Consider the following 16,633-nt stretch of genomic DNA (forward strand, 5'->3'; position numbering starts at 1 on the left):
TGAGGACACGGTGTAGGATGAGCTGGCGGAGTCGGCCGGAGAGCGTGGAGGAGGAAGCGACGTGACCTGTCCAAGTTGGTGTGGTGGCTGTGCAGGAACCACATTCCCCCAGTGAGCCATAAAGGACATGTATTGTACCTGACCATAGTTACAGCTCCAGACGTCGGCGCTGCCAAGCACTTTGTACACACCGACAGGCTCAAGGTCTGGCCCACCTTCTCTTCCACAAAATTGTGCAGGGCTGGTACTGCCTTCTTCGCAAAGAAATGACGGCTTGGCACTCTCCACCTCGGCTTGGCAGAAGCAATCAGTTCTCTAAAAGGTCCACCAGTTCACCACTTGAAAAGGGAGGGACTGCAGCACCAGCAACTTAGACAGGAACACAGTCAGCTTCTGAGCTCTTGGAGGAGTGGGCTCATACTGTTGTCTCTTGGACATGGCTTCGCCGATGGATTGTTGGTGGAATGACTGACTAAAAGTAGGAGGAGCAGGAGCATCTGGAGCGACAGAAGGAGGTTATGACACACAGCTCTCTTCGGCTGAGGTGGTGGAGCCTTGGCTGCCTAAAAGAGGGAGCGGCGTGCCACTGGGTGATGCAGCAACTACATCGGAGCCACAGTTCTCCCAATCCTCTTTATGGTGGCGAAGGACCCTGATGCCAACATTTGGACCCTGGCCACTCTTCACCTTCTGCTGACATATCTTGCATATGTTAACCTCCTCCGGATGTCAAGTAGCTGGTTTTCCCACCAACGGTCAGCACTAATTGACTGCTACTGCCATCGTCTCCAGGAAATCCTGTTCCACTACCTCCCAGGAAGGTAGGCTGCCGCGAAGCAGGTGGTCTCCCCCGGGCACGTTTGGCTCCAGAATTTCCACTTCGGCCACCATGCTTCCACCTTGCTCGCTCAGCTTATGCCTCACGGGCAACCTGCAACCCTCTTCTCTTAATGATGGTGAAGCCCCTTCTGCACCTGGCTCCCAAGTGCGATCGGCTTTATCATCATCAAGTTGTGTCTGCTCGTCACTGATGTCCTCCTCAGGTTCCTCCACAGTGTCTGCTTCAGGACTCTGAACGTTGGAAACACCGCCTTCCACATCATTCTCCTCATCACTACTTGCCCACCTAGCGGAGGAAGCGGCGTATGTCTTCTCCACTTCTTGGCTGGTCAGTAGCTGCTGACTGTCCTCTATTAGATCGTCCTGACTGAATAATGGAGTTGAACCCACAGCATAAGATACTTCTATATGGGAGGGAACAGATTTCACTTGTGATGAAGTGGATGACCTTGTTAACCAATCGATGGTGGCAGATGGGTTGCTGATCGAGACTCAACCGCTAGCTGATACTGGGAGCTTAGGCCTCTCGCTGCAACTCCTGCTGCCACTCACCCCTAGTCTGCTGCGACCTCTGCCTGGTGAATTTAGGCCTCTGCCACTCCTCTGTGCACGTCCTGGCACTTCTCTGCCTGACATTCTTAGTGCATATATGAGGGGAGTACAATACGCTTCACTAAGTTTAAAACAGTATTTGTCTGGAACAGCATCAGGTATGTAGTTTTGGCTGTCCTTTCACAGTATCTAGGCCCTTGACAAATTAACAGGTACAAAATAGTACACCACTTACATGTAGGTATGTGGTATGCACATATGAGGGCGGAAAAATTTGCTTCAGTCCACTTAAAAAAGTATTTGAGTACAACACCAGCCTGTGAGTACTTTTGCCTGCCCTTTCACAGTATCTAGGCCCTTGATAGGTTAACAGGTACAAAATAGTTCACAACTTAGATGTAGGTATGTGGTATGCACTTATGAATGCAGAAAAATGCGCTATAGTATGCTTTAAAAAATGTATTGGAGTAAAAAAAACAGCCAGTGATTACTTTTGGCTGTCTTTTCACAGTATCTAGGCCCTTGACAGATTAACAGGTACAAAATAGTACACTACTTAGAGGTAGGTATGTGGTATGCACTTATGAATGCAGAAAAATGCGCTATAGTATGCTTTAAAAAATGTATTGGAGTAAAAAAACAGCCGGTGATTACTTTTGGCTGTCTTTTCACAGTATCTAGGCCCTTGACAGATTAACAGGTACAAAATAGTACACTACTTAGAGGTAGGTATGCGCTATGCACTTATGAATGCAGAAAAATGCACTATAGTATGCTTTAAAAAATGTATTGGAGTAAAAAAACAGCCGGTGATTACTTTTGGCTGTCTTTTCACAGTATCTAGGCCCTTGACAGATTAACAGGTACAAAATAGTACACTACTTAGATGTAGGTATGTGGTATGCATTTATGAGGGCATAAACATGCGCTACACTACGCTTAAAAAAGTATTTGAGTACAACACCAGCCAATTAGTACTTTTGCCTGGCCTTTCACAGTATCTAGACCCTTGACAGATTAACAGGTACAAAATAGTACACTACTTAGAGGTAGGTATGTGGTATGCACTTATGAATGCAGAAAAATGCGCTATAGTATGCTTTAAAAAATGTATTGGAGTAAAAAAACAGCCGGTGATTACTTTTGGCTGTCTTTTCACAGTATCTAGGCCCTTGACAGATTAACAGGTACAAAATAGTACACTACTTAGAGGTAGGTATGCGGTATGCACTTATGAATGCAGAAAAATGCGCTATAGTATGCTTTAAAAATGTATTGGAGTAAAAAAAAACAGCCGGTGATTACTTTTGGCTGTCGTTTCACAGTATCTAGGCCCTTGACAGATTAACAGGTACAAAATAGTACACTACTTAGATGTAGGTATGTGGTATGCATTTATGAGGGCATAAACATGCGCTACACTACGCTTAAAAAAGTATTTGAGTACAACACCAGCCAATTAGTACTTTTGCCTGGCCTTTCACAGTATCTAGACCCTTGACAGATTAACAGGTACAAAATAGTACACTACTTAGATATAGGTATGTGGTATGCACTTATGAGGGCAGAAAAATGCGCTACAGTATGCTTAAATTTTTTTTATTTTTGCACGACACCAGCACTACACAACAGTGCTGGAGCACACAAAAGCTGTTTACTAAACCCAAAATTGCACTCTGTCAAAGACTATTAGGAATGGACTGCTGGGTATTATACCATCTACAGACTAGTATAACTAGCAGATGATTTGTGTGGAACAAAGACACAGAATCGCACTGAAAAAATATTCCTGCCTCCTCTGCTAAGGTTTATGAAGTTGAGGCAGTTTCTTGAAATTTATGAGGCAACACACAGCTCTCTGCCCCTTTGTGTAATACAATGCTGTAGAAAGTGACTGGGAGGTCATTGGCTGCAGTAAAAAACATTTTCAGTGGAAAATAGTACTGCTTGCTCTCTGTCCATCAGAACGCTGATGTGACTAGGAGGTGAAACGCTGCTGGAAAAAGCTTTTCTGTGTAACACACACACACAGGCTGTCCATCCTATCTCTCTGCAGCGTAATGAATGAAGTGACTGGCTGCAATATGGCTGCCGATTATATAGGGCTGTGACATCATAGGCTGCATCCTGCATGTGATTCAGGGTCATCCCGCCTACCTGCCTTGCCTTCCCACCTTCTCAAAGTTCCTTGCCCCATGTCCTTACATGTGGATTTGCCATTTTAGATGCCCTGGAGCCTGGACAGCACTAAATGGAGTTTAATTAAGTGATTCGTGCAATAGAATTGCGGTGATATTTGCATTCGCTGCTAATCATATTTTTCATGAAATTCGTAACGAATTTGGATACATCAGTTTCACTCATCTCTAATTGCCGGCCACAAATCAGTTTTCAGAAATAGTTGGATGCAAAGCTGACTTTACACATATATTTCATTCTCAAATTTGGCACAAAACTTTCCAGATAAAATTGTAATACGGTGCACAAATTAATATATACACAAATAATGGTTAGGGATGAGACAATCAAATCTGATGAATCCAAATTCGTTACGAATTTCAGGAAAAAATTGATTTGCAATGAATGCAAATATCGCCGTGATTCTATAGCGCGAATCATGTCATTAAACTCCATTTAGTGCGGTCCAGGCTCCAGGGCATCTAAAATGGCAGAACCACATGTGAGGGCATGGGGCAAGGAATCCTGGGAAGGCGGGAACAAGGGTAGGTGGGATGACCCTGAATCACATGCAGCATGCAGCCTATCAGCAGCCAGTCACCCCTGTGATGTCACAGGGTGCATACCACATACGTACATCTAATTGGTGTACTATTTTGTTCCTGTTAAAGTCTCAAGGGCCTTAGATACTGTGAAAGGCCAGGCAAAATTACTCACCGTCTGCTGTTGTACACAAATTGTTATGTTATGCGCTCCGGCCGCACACGTTGGCCGTGAGCGCATGGTCCCATTACCTGCTGCTGCCCTCATGCGAATGCCAGCCCGTCACTCACCTGGTGCCTCTCCTGCCCCCGCCTCTGCCTCTCTGCTCCGGCGTGAGTGTCCCCGTCCCCTAGGGTGTGCGCGCGCCAGAGCTTTAAGATTTAAAGGGCCAGTGAGCCCATTGGTGAAGTAACACCTGTGTTGCCTGCCCTGACCTCCAGCTATCCAGACCATGAGTTGCCTAATCCCACCTGTGCCTCGAATTTCCTCAGCAGCCTGTGTGGTCAAGCCGTGCCAGGGGTAGCAACCTGGGTGCCGCCTGCCGCAGCAAGTCCATGCTGCTTTGCGGCGGGCTCTGGTGAAAACCAGTGGCACCTTAGACTCCGCTCCCTGGTACGGTCCGAGTCATCTGCCACGCAGGTCATGCGGATCCGCTATTATTTGTGTTCCTGTCTACTGAAACGTGAGTTTTTCAGTAAAATCCAGCCATGGATCCTGCTGAGGTACCCCTGCCTGAAGTTGCAGATCTTTCCTCCAATAAGGTATGTCAGTCTCAGCAATTGGTGCGACAGGCACAGCAACTTACCCAACTGTCTGCTATGATGCAACAGCTATTGGCCTTGCAGCAATAACAGCAGCAGGTACCACAACCTGGCCCACTCCGACCACCAGTTCCTGCAGTGTCTTCTGACTCCCAGTAAAATCTGCCTTTACCTTCTAAGTATGATGAAGATTACAAGTTATGCAAAGGCTTCGTTACACAGTGCTCCATACACTTGGAGCTCATGTCTGAACAGTTTCCGACAGAATGTGCGAAGGTGGCCTTTGTCATTTGTCTACTGTCCGGAAAAGCCCTGGCCTGGGCTACACCCCTTTGGGACCGTGGTGATCCGGTATCCTCCAATTTGTCGGCTTTCTTGGCAGAATTTTGCAATATCTTTGAGGAACCCGCACGTGCCTCTTTTTCTTAGGCGGCTTTGCTGAACCTCTGTCAAGGGAATTCTTCCGTTGGTGACTACGCGGTTCAATTTCACACTCTAGCCTCGGAACATGCATGGATTGATGAGGCCTTGTGTGCCACATTCAAAAAAGGACTGTCAAGCAGGATTAAAGAGGTCATATCACTGAGCATATCCACCTGACCACACATATTGAGTGGGGTTTTGCTGAGAGACAGGAGTAACTGTGCTTAGAGAGGGAACCTGCCTGAACACGGAGATATCCTCACCTGGCACCTGTGTTTCAACATCCTCCTCTTCAGTTTCCTGCACCTCTTGCCGATGAGGCTATGCAAATGGTATATTCTCGTCTTACGCAACAGGAGAGGTCACGACAACCCAGTTAAAATTTGTGCTTGTATTGTGCTAGCCCAGAGCACATCCTCAAGGACTGTACTGTTCGCCCACAGCGTCCGGGAAACACCCGCACCTAGGTACGTGGGAGTGTTGTCCCTGGGTGTGAATACTACCTCTCCACACTAAACTATTTCTGTACAAGTCTTTGCTTAAGCCAAGTCTTCCTTCAGCGCTACAGCATTTTTGGCTTCTGGATCAGCAGACTTTATTGATGCTTCTTTGGTCCACAAGTATCATCTTCCCTTTACTCGGCTTGCCAAGCCCTTGTTCCTCTCCTCTGTTAATGGACGAAATCTGGACTGTATGGTTCACTTCCGTACATGCAAGTGGGAGTATTGCATAAAGAAAACATTGAATTCTATGTTCTGCCACACTGTACTTCAGAGATCATTTTTGGCCTTCCTTGGCTGCAACACCATTCTCTGCAACTGGATTGGAAAACTGGAGAAATTATTTGCTGGAGACAATCTTGTCAAAATCTTTGCCTGTAACCAGTTCAGCCTAAAGTTGTTTCTCATCTTCCTCCTTTAGCTGGCCTGCCACCACCGTACCAAGATTTCTCTGATGTATTCTACAAGAAACAGGCTGAATCTCTGCCTCCGCATCGTCCTTAATCCTCCTCATGGAAGGATATACTGTCTATCGCTTCCTGAGACCAAAGCTATGGCTGAGTATATCCAGGAGAATCTCCAAAAGGGATTTATCCATAAGTCCTCTTCTCCTGCTGGAGCAGGTTTCTTCTTTGTAGGGAAGAGGGATGGCTCCCTCCATCCATGCATTGACTACAGGGGACTTAACAAAGTCACGGTCAAGAACTGTTACCCACTACCTCTTATCTCAGAACTTGTTGACTGTCTATGTGGTGCCAAGGTCTTCTCCAAGTTGGACTTACGTGAAGCGTATAACCTGATTCGTATCCGCAAGGGGGATGAATGGAAAACGGCCTTCAATACTCGTGACGGACATTTTGAGTATCTCGTAATGCTTTTTGGTCTCTGCAATGCTCCAGCTATTTTTCAAGAGTTTGTCAATGATATCTTCCTTGATCTTCTCTACACCTCTGTTGTCATATACCTAGATGACATCCTGATCTTCTCTTCCAACTTAGAGGAACATCGTACTCATGTTCGTCTGGTTCTTCAGCGACTACAGAAGAATCGTCTCTACACCAAACTGGAGAAATGCATGTTCGAGAAGTCTAGTCTTCCGTTTCTTGGCTACATTGTCTCTCATCAGGGCCTACAGATGGATCTAGATAAAATGTCTGCAGTATTGGATTGGCCTCATCCTTCGGGCATGCATGCTATTCAACAACACTTTCTGGGATTTGCTAACTATTATCGTCAAGTTATCCCACATTTTTCGTCCTTGGTTGCTCCAATCGTGGCCCTCACTAAGACAACTTGTAACCCTAAGTCTTGGCCTCAAGAGGCTGAAGAGGCCTTCTCCCATTTAAAGTCTGCGTTTGCCTCTGCTCCTGTGCTCACAAGACCTTATCCGGAGAGGCCCTTTTCTTTGGAGGTTGATACCCCATCTATTGGAGCGGGTGCCATTCCTACTCAGAAAAATGCCAAGGGCAAGACTGTAACTTTTAAACAACAACAAAAAGCATGGTTTCAAATGGCTGGATCTGCTCCCCCAGTATAAATGCACAACCGCATTTGGGGTTGAGCACCTCCAGCCATTTGAGACCATGTTTTTTGTTGTTGTTTAAAATTTATACTTGGAGGTGTGTAAACTCCATATATGATGCTCCTAGAACATTTTCCAGGAAGCATTAAGGTAGCACCTGTAAGGCCATGCACCTATATTAGCCAACTTAGGTGGGGCTTGCAGCCTGCCTCCCTCCTCCCATTGTATGTGTGCTTAGCCACACTGGAGGGTACCTAGGAGGACTCTGTGAGTCGGCTTAATGCTGACGTAATTGCCCACTGGCTCCTGTTTTGCTTATCACGCACAGGAAGGTTTAGCATTATGTCCAGTCCCGTTTGAGAAACCTTGGCGTTGGTGTGCGGGCTCTGGTATGTCCTTCATATAAGGATATACTGGCGAATGTCTCAATTTTAACATCAGTGTTGAGGGATAGTCAATGTCATTGTATACATCCACCACAGTAGTGCACCTAAATTCCTGTATTGTATCAAGACTGTAACTTGTGGGTTCTTCTCCAAGACATTCTCTCCTACTGAGAAGAATTACTCAATTGGAGATCGTGAACTCCTCGCTATCAAGCTAGCTTTGGAGGAATGGCGACATTTATTGGAAGGTTCTTCTCATCCGGTCAGCATCTAATCTGACCATAATAATCTTCTATACCTTCAGTCTGCTCAGCATTTGAACCCCTAGAGGCAAGGTGATTACTTTTCTTTTCTAGTTTCAACTTCTTCATCCACTTCTGTCCGGCAGATAATAACATCAGGGCTTATGCTCTCTCCAGGTCCTCTAACATCATTGGTTTAGACTCCATGCCTAGGCATATTATTCCTCCAGACCGTTTGATTTCTGCCGCTCCTGCTGAAATTCAGCAAGTTCCTCCGGGAAAATCCTTTGTGCCCACCAGATTGAGACGCAAGATACTGAAATGGGGTAATTCTTCCTTGACAGCAGGTCATCTTGGAATACGCAAGACTCTACTTCTAATCTCCCGATACTACTGGTGGCTCCATCTTGAACGTGATGTTTCTGATTTTATTTGTTTCTGTGAAACTTGTGCCCCTGACTCTTAAAGCCTTTCCCAATTCCGGAGACTCCCTGGTCACCTATCGCCATGGATTTCATCACCGATTTGCCACCATCTCATAATAACACTGTCATTTGGGTCGTTGTAGATCGTTTTTCCAAGATGGCCCATTTCATTCCTCTACCAGGTCTTCCTTCTGCCCCACAGCTGGCGAAGTACTTCTTGTTGCATGTCTTTTGTTCACATGGTCTTCCTCAGCATATCGCTTCAGATCGTGGTGTGCAGTTTGTCTCTAAGTTCTTGTGAGCCCTTTGCAACCGTCTGGACAGCAATCTGGACTTCTCCTCGGCCTACCACCCTCAGTCCAACGGTCAGGTGGAGGGGGTTAATCAAATTCTTGAGACTTATCTTTGGCATTTTGTTTTAGCTCGCCAAGACAATTGGGCTGAATTCTCATATAATCATAAGGATTCCGAGTCCACGAGGTTGTCTCCCTTTTTTGTTGTCTACGGACTCCATCTCTGTTCTATTCTTCCTCTCCCTGTTTCCTCCGGTGTGCCTGGTGGTGATGAGCTGGTTCGTGACTTCTCCACCATCTGGCAACAGACCCGACAGTCATTATCCCCGGCTTCTTCACGCAATGAATGTATCCTGTCTCCTACAAACTCTGTCTACCTTCTACATTACGTATTCCCAACTCCTTCCACGTCTCTCTCCTTAAGCCTCTTGTCATAAACCGGTTTTCTCAAACAAATCTTGTCCCAACACCTATCTCCGGCTCTTCTGACATCTACAAAGTTAAAGAGATTCTTGTCACTAAAACCGTGAGAGCTAAAAATTTTTTCTGGGAGGGTTACAGTCCTGAGGAGAGATCTTTGTAGTCTGAGGAGTATATCCTTGCCCGTGACCTTCTCAGGAATTTTCTGAGGGGAGGGGGAGACCAAAATGGGAGGGACTACTGTTACGTTATGTGCTCCGGATGCACATGCTGGCCGTGAGCATAGGGTCCCATTACCTGCTGCCAGTGGGGCTGGGATCCGCATCACAAAACACGCCGGCATGCGAATCCCAATCCGTCACTCACCTGGTGCTTCTCCTGTCCCGCCTCTCTGCTCGGGCGCGCGTGTACCCTTCCCCTAGGGTGCACGCGTGCCGGAGCTTTGAGATTTAAATGGCCAGTGCGCCCATGAGTGAAGTAACACCTGAGGCTCATTGATAAATTCCTCCATCTCCTACACTTCACTGCCAGATCTTTGTTTCCATAGAGCCTTAAAGAAAGCATTTCTGTGTATTGCCTTACCATGTATCATACCTTTGCTCCGTGACCTGACCTTGCTCCTTTGCTGCCTGCCTACTGACCATTTGCTACATTCCTGACTACGCTACTGTGCCATCTGCCCTGACCTCTTGCTATCCAGACCATGAGTTGCCTAATCCTACCTTTGCCTCGAATCTCCTCAGCCGCCTGTGTGGTCCAGCCGTGCCAGGGGTCAAGCCTGCTCGACTAGTAGTGTGCCATCAGAGCAGGTGTTTAGTGCGGCAGGAGCCATAGTAGCCCCAAGGAGAACTCGTCTGTCCACGAAAAATGTGGAGAGACTGACCTTTGTGAAGATGAATCAGGCATGGATCAGCCAGAATTTCCCCCCACCAATGCCTGATGTATGAGAGTAGATTGACCATGGTGCCACACCAACACTTCACAAATAGGTATAGTGCAAAACATGTTTAAGCTGCTTCTCCCCAGTTACAGACATACCTCGCCATCAGACCACAAGTAAGTATTGAGGATATGCATTAGCCAAAACGTAACTTTTCTTAGGATAAAATATACGTACTCAAATTATTTTTTTTAAATCAAACAAAAGGAACGATGTGCAAAAAACACCATGTGCCCCCTCCACCACCAAGTATTGATGTGATAAAAAGACCTCTAAAAGGTGGAAGAGAACAACGTATGGTCCATTGTAACTGTTGTGGGTAAAAACTTGCCTTTAAGGCCCTACTATCGAATTAATAATTCCCTTCTTTGCAAGTGTTACTCGCCCTAAAAAGTGCGTCCCCAAAAGGAACCTCTTCCTGTTTCCCTCTACAAACACTGCCATTTCCCAGGATTTTTAGGTGGAAATAAAGTTTCCTGTGTAAGGCCACCCATTTTAGGGTGAGTAACACTTGCCAAGAACGGAATTAATGATGTGAGAGTAGGGCCTTACAGGGGAAGTTTTTACCCCCACTGGTTACAATGGACCATACATTGTTTCCTTCCACCTTTTAGAGGTCTTTGCATCACATCAATACTTGGTGGTGTAGGTGGCACATGTTTTTTTTGCACACCTTTCCCTTGGTTTGATTTAAAAAAAAAAACTTGTGGCATATATTTTATCATAAGCATATTATTAAAAGTTAAGTTTTATGTAATGCATATCCTTAATACTTACTTGTGCACACTAACACTTTTACAAAAGAGACTGTTTTCTTCTGCCTACCTGCCTCAGCTACTATTCTGATCCTGCAACCCGCCTGATGCCACACATTTGATGCCAAGTTTCCTTTTTTCACCCACCTTCATCAGCTGGTACTTGTATTGCCACCCACCGCACCACTCTTTCACATGCTCACTTTCAGGACTTCTAATGCTGCTGATGCCCTCTTCAGGCTGTCTCATTCTGCCACCATATGTTCTCCTCATGCTGATGCCAGCTCCAAGCTGTCTCATACTGCCACCATATGTTCTGCTCATACTGCGTCCACCTCCACACTGTGTCATTCAGAAACTATATGGTCTCCTCATGCTGCTGCTGCAAAATCCAGGCTGCGTCATTCAGCCACTATATGCTGCCGCCAACTCCATGCTGTGTAATTCAGCCACTATATGTTCTTCTTATGCTGCCACCACCTCCACGCTGTGTCATTCAGCCACTATATGATCTCCTCATGCTTCCGTTACCTCCAGGCTGTGTCATTCAGCCACTATATGTTCTCCTCATGCTGCCACCACCTCCACGTTGTGTCATTCAGCCACTATATGTTATCCTCATGCTTCCACCACCTCCAGGCTGTGTCATTCAGCCACTATATGTTCTCCTCATGCTGCTGCCACCTACAGGCTGTGTCATTTAGCCACAATATGGTCTCCTTATGCTGCCACAAACTCAGGCTGTGTCATTCAGCCACTATATGCTGCCGCCACTTCCAGACTGTGTCATTCAGCCACTATATGGTCTCCTCATGCTGCTGCCATCTCCAGGCTGTCATTCAGCCACTATATGCTGCCACCACCTCCAGGCTGTGTTATTCAGCCACTATATACTTCTGCCAACTCCAGGCTTTGTCATTCAGCCACTATATGCTGCTGCCAACTCCACGCTGTGTCCTTCAGGCACTATATGGTCTCCTCATGCTGCTAAGACATTACCTAAAAATGGATTTGGTAGCAGTAGCTACCAAAAATCTTCAATTCAAATTTGAAAATGTATCTTTCAATCTTTAAAATTGTGAGGCCCTATGGTTTCCTCATGCTGCTTCCACCTCAAGGCTGTGCCATTGTGCCACCATATGGTCTCCTTATGCTGTTGGCAGCTTATATTAAAATTAAAAAATGTTCATGTATCTAAAATCTTTAATTTAAATTTTACAAAATATCTTTAATCTTTTCTATTGTGAGGCTCTATGGTCTTGTCAGGCTGCTGCCACCTCTAGGCTCTCTCATTGTGCTACCATGTAATTCACACATTAAACTTGGGAATCTAATATAAATCTTGAATTTAAAAAAAATCGATGTGATCTTTTCAAGACTGAGGCCCTATGGTCGTCGATGTCATATATTACCTGTGAAATTCTCACAAGAATCCAATGAAACAGCTCACCAGAATGGGTACTTTTTTTTATAAATTCAAATAAAATAAAATAAAAATTACATTAAAAATCTCTTTATACTCTTCAATTTTTAAACCATATGGTCTCCCTGCTGCCACATCCAGATGCTCTAATAGCAATGCCTGTAATGTGCATGTCATTCTGAAAAACAGTATTATTTCACTAACACAGCACACTCCCTATGCGTGTTACGACAAAGCAAAGTGTTCTACACCCCTATTGAGGCTATATGGTCATGCTTCCGCAACCTCCACGCTGTGTCATTCAGCCACCATGTGTTTTCCTCATGCTGCCACCACCTCCACGCTGTGTCATTCAGCCACTATATGTTCTCTTCCTGCTGTTGCCAACTCCAGGCTGTGTCATACAGCCACTATTTGCTGCCGACAACTCCAGGCTGTGTCATTCAGCCACTATGTGGTCTCCTCATGCTGCTGCCACCTCCACGCTGTGTCATTCAGCCACTATATGGTCTTCTCATGCTGCTGCCACCTCCATGCTGTGTCATTTATCCACTATATGGTCTCCTCATGCTTCCGCCACCTCCAGGCTGTGTCATTCAGCCACTATATGGTCTCCTCATATTGATGCCACCTTCAGGCTCTGTTATTGTGCCACTCTGCAACAGTGATTCTAATAGCGACGCCTCTGATCTGCATGTCATACTGAATAACAGTATTATTTCACTAACCCAGCACACACCCTATGCTTGTTACAGCAAGACAAAATGTTCTACACCCCTATTTAGACTCTCTGTAGGCCATAAATAGCCGTTTTTAACCCCTTATGGACTAAGTCCATTTGGGCCTTAAGTACTCAGACAATTCATTTTTGTTTTAGTTTTTTACTTCCTCGCCTTCGAAAAATCATAACTTTTGTATATTTTCATCCATAGACTAGTATAAGGGCTTGTTTTTTGTGGAACCAGTTGTTCGTTGTAATGCCATCACTCACTTTACCATAAAATGTATGGCGCATTGAAAAAAATACTATTTGTGTGGGGAAATTAAAAAGAAAACCGCAATTTTACAAATTATGTATGGTTTCGTTTTCACGCCGTACAATTTACAGTAAAAATGACACTTTTCTTTATTCTTTGGGTCAATACAATTAAAATGATATCCATGATAATATACTTTTCTATTACTGTTGCGCTTAAAAAAAATCACAAACTTTTTAACCAAATTAGTAGGTTTAAAATCCCCTATTTTGAAGACCTATAACTTTTTCATTTTTCCGTATAAGCGGCAGTATGAGGGCTCATTTTTTGTGCCGTGATCTGTACTTTTTATTTATACCATATTTGCTTATATAAAACTTTTAATACATTTTTTATTAATTTTTTAGGGAATAAAATGTTATAAAAAAAGCAGCTATTTTGGACTTTTTTTTCCTTCAGGCCATTCACCGTACGGTATCATTAACCTTTTTATTTTAATAGTTCAGATATTTACATAAGCGGCGATACGAAATATGTATATTAAATATTTTTTTTTACACTTTTTGGGGGTGAAATGGAACAATTTACGTTTTTATTGGGGTAGGGGGTTTTTAACATTTTTTAAAACTTTTTTACTTTTATTTTTACACTTTAATAGTCCTCATAGGGGACTATTTATAGCAATCATTCGATTGCTAATACTGTTCAGTGCTATGCATAGGACATAGCACTGATCATTATTATCAGTCATCTTCTGCTCTGGTCTGCTCAATCGCAGACCAGAGCAGAAGACCTATGGAATTCAGCGGAGGCAGGTGAGGGGACCTCCGTCTGCCGTTATGGATGATCGAATCGCCGCGGCAGCGCTTCGGGCGATCCGATCATCCATTTTAGTATCCGCAATGCTGCAGATGCCGTGATCTGTATTGATCACGGCATCTGACTGGTTAATGGCAGACATCCACGCGATCGCGGATGTCCGCCATTACTGGCAGGTCCCTGGCTGCTATCAGCAGCCGGGACCTGCCGTACATGACCCAAGCATTGCTCCGATGCTTGCGGTTATGCAAAGGACGTAAATGTACGTCCTGGTGCGTTAAGTACCAGCTCACCAGGACGTACATTTACGTCCGGCGTCGTTAAGGGGTTAATAGCGTTTTGCGTGAATATATTCAGACTGAACCAAATTTTGGGGGAAAATTCGGCAAATCGGCCGAATCCAATTTTTTTTAAAATTCGTTCATCTCTAATAATCGTATACATTAAATTATAGTGAAACACAATTCCATAAACGGTTTACCATGCCTCCTGTGTACAATTATTGCCTCTCTATTCAGATTTGTTATATTATATCATTGATTTAAGCTTTAGGAGGTACAGTTACTGTTCATAGTGTAAAGGTTACCTGTCATACTTTACCACAGGCCTTATTATTCATTAAAGCACAATTTTCCTCTGAATACAGCTCTGCTTTACCACGACACAAAAGGTTTGTGCCATTTGGTAAATAAAGCCCAGCAAAGGATATTTCCAATTCCTTTTGCATCCACTTCTGGCTTTGGCTCAAAAACTGCAGTGACAATTTCCCCCCAAAAAGTAGAAATCCAGCTTAATGCCTACAATTCAATGATATTCTGTAAGTAGCTTGATTATTTAAATAATTTTTTGTGTGCCATCTGGATTATAGTAGTACCATATCCAGGTGACAGATCCACTTTGACTATAGAAAATGTAATAATATTCATATATATATATATATATATATATATATATATATATATATATATACATATGTGTACATATATATATATATATATATATATATCTGTTGAGAGATTCATATATATATATATATATATATATATATGTATATATAAAGAAGCTCTCCACAGCACTTAGAAATTCAAAAAGGTATATTTATTCCATCACAGTGTCAATACAAAAAAGCAACGTTTCATCCAGCTCCTCCTGGTCTTTCTCAAGCTGTGCACATTCTAGAATATGCACAGCTTGAGAAAGACCAGGAGGTGCTGGTTGATACATCGCTTTTTTGTATTGATACTGTGATGGAATAAATACACCTTTTTGAATTTCTGAGTGCTGCGGAGAGCTTCTTTCTTATCGATTGTGATGGAGCCCCTAACCAAGGCTTGTGAACCTGCATGCACCATTTCATCTACCTCACCATTTGAGTTGTGCTGCTTTTCTTCTACATATATATATATATATATATATATATATATATATATATATATACTTTTTAAAGCTAGTTAGAGGACTTAGGTTCCATTTGATGTGTAGGCAGTCAATGTGAACCAAGACTGTAATTTAATTATTTACTAACAGAAATGTCTAGAGAGGATGCAGCTGCTCTACAAATCCAGTGACTCACAGTGGTGTCTTCTTTGCTAGAATACATTCTCTTTTTTTAATTCCCTATCTGGCCAAACCATGATGACTTCTCCTGACAACTGTAGTTTTCTAGAAAGACAACAATAGCTTCTATAGCAACATAAAAATTAAGACCCCAAAAATAACCTCTTAACTAATACAGACCAAAGACCAGACACTTACATAGTAGCTCACATTTTCTTCTTTGTTCAGTCTCAGTGCTCTTGCCTCTGGTCTGAGGACCGGCAGAGTTATAGTCACCTGGCCTTATCAGTGCGTGTCCATGAGCAGGTTCTGCAGACAAGTATGCCAGGGACAAGTACACAAAACAGTCTTATAACGGATTTTACCATGATACATGCCAAATATTGCAATAAGAAGTCTCTTTTCTGTAAAAGACACAAAGAAACTTCCCGAGTTTGAAAAAAAAAGAACCTAAAGGACTCTTAGTTTGTGAAAAACAAGAAAATCTGGTCTGATGAAACCAAGATTGAACTTTCTTGCCTCAACTCTAAGTGTGATATATGGAGGAAACCAGGCATTGATCATCACTTTCCAATCCATCCCTACAGTGAAGCATGGTGGTGGCAGTATCATACTGTTGGGATATTTTTCAGTAGCTGGGAGAGAGAGACTGATCAGGGCAAACCAACAGACCAAGGAAGGCAGACCAACATCAGCAGACATCTTTTTTTTGACAAACTACAATCCCTTGTTTGTTTAACAACACATTACAAAGCACATACATATTATGTTTAATAAGACAGCAGTGTATACGTATGCTATATTTACAGTTTTAGCTGTAATTACACTATGTTGTTAGCACTAGTGTTGAGCGGCATAGGCCATATTCGAATTCGCGAATATTCGCGAATATATGGACGAATATTCGTCATATTCGCGAATATTCGCATATTCGTAATATTTTCGTTTTATTTTCGCATATGCGAATATTCGCGTGTGCGAAAATTAACACATGCGAAAATTTGCATATACAAAAATTAGCATAAGCAAAAATTCGTATATGCGAAAATTAGCATATGCAAATTTTTGCATATGCGA

The sequence above is a fragment of the Hyla sarda genome, chromosome 3 (assembly GCF_029499605.1).
Source record: "Hyla sarda isolate aHylSar1 chromosome 3, aHylSar1.hap1, whole genome shotgun sequence".
Classification (NCBI taxonomy): Eukaryota; Metazoa; Chordata; class Amphibia; order Anura; family Hylidae; genus Hyla; species Hyla sarda.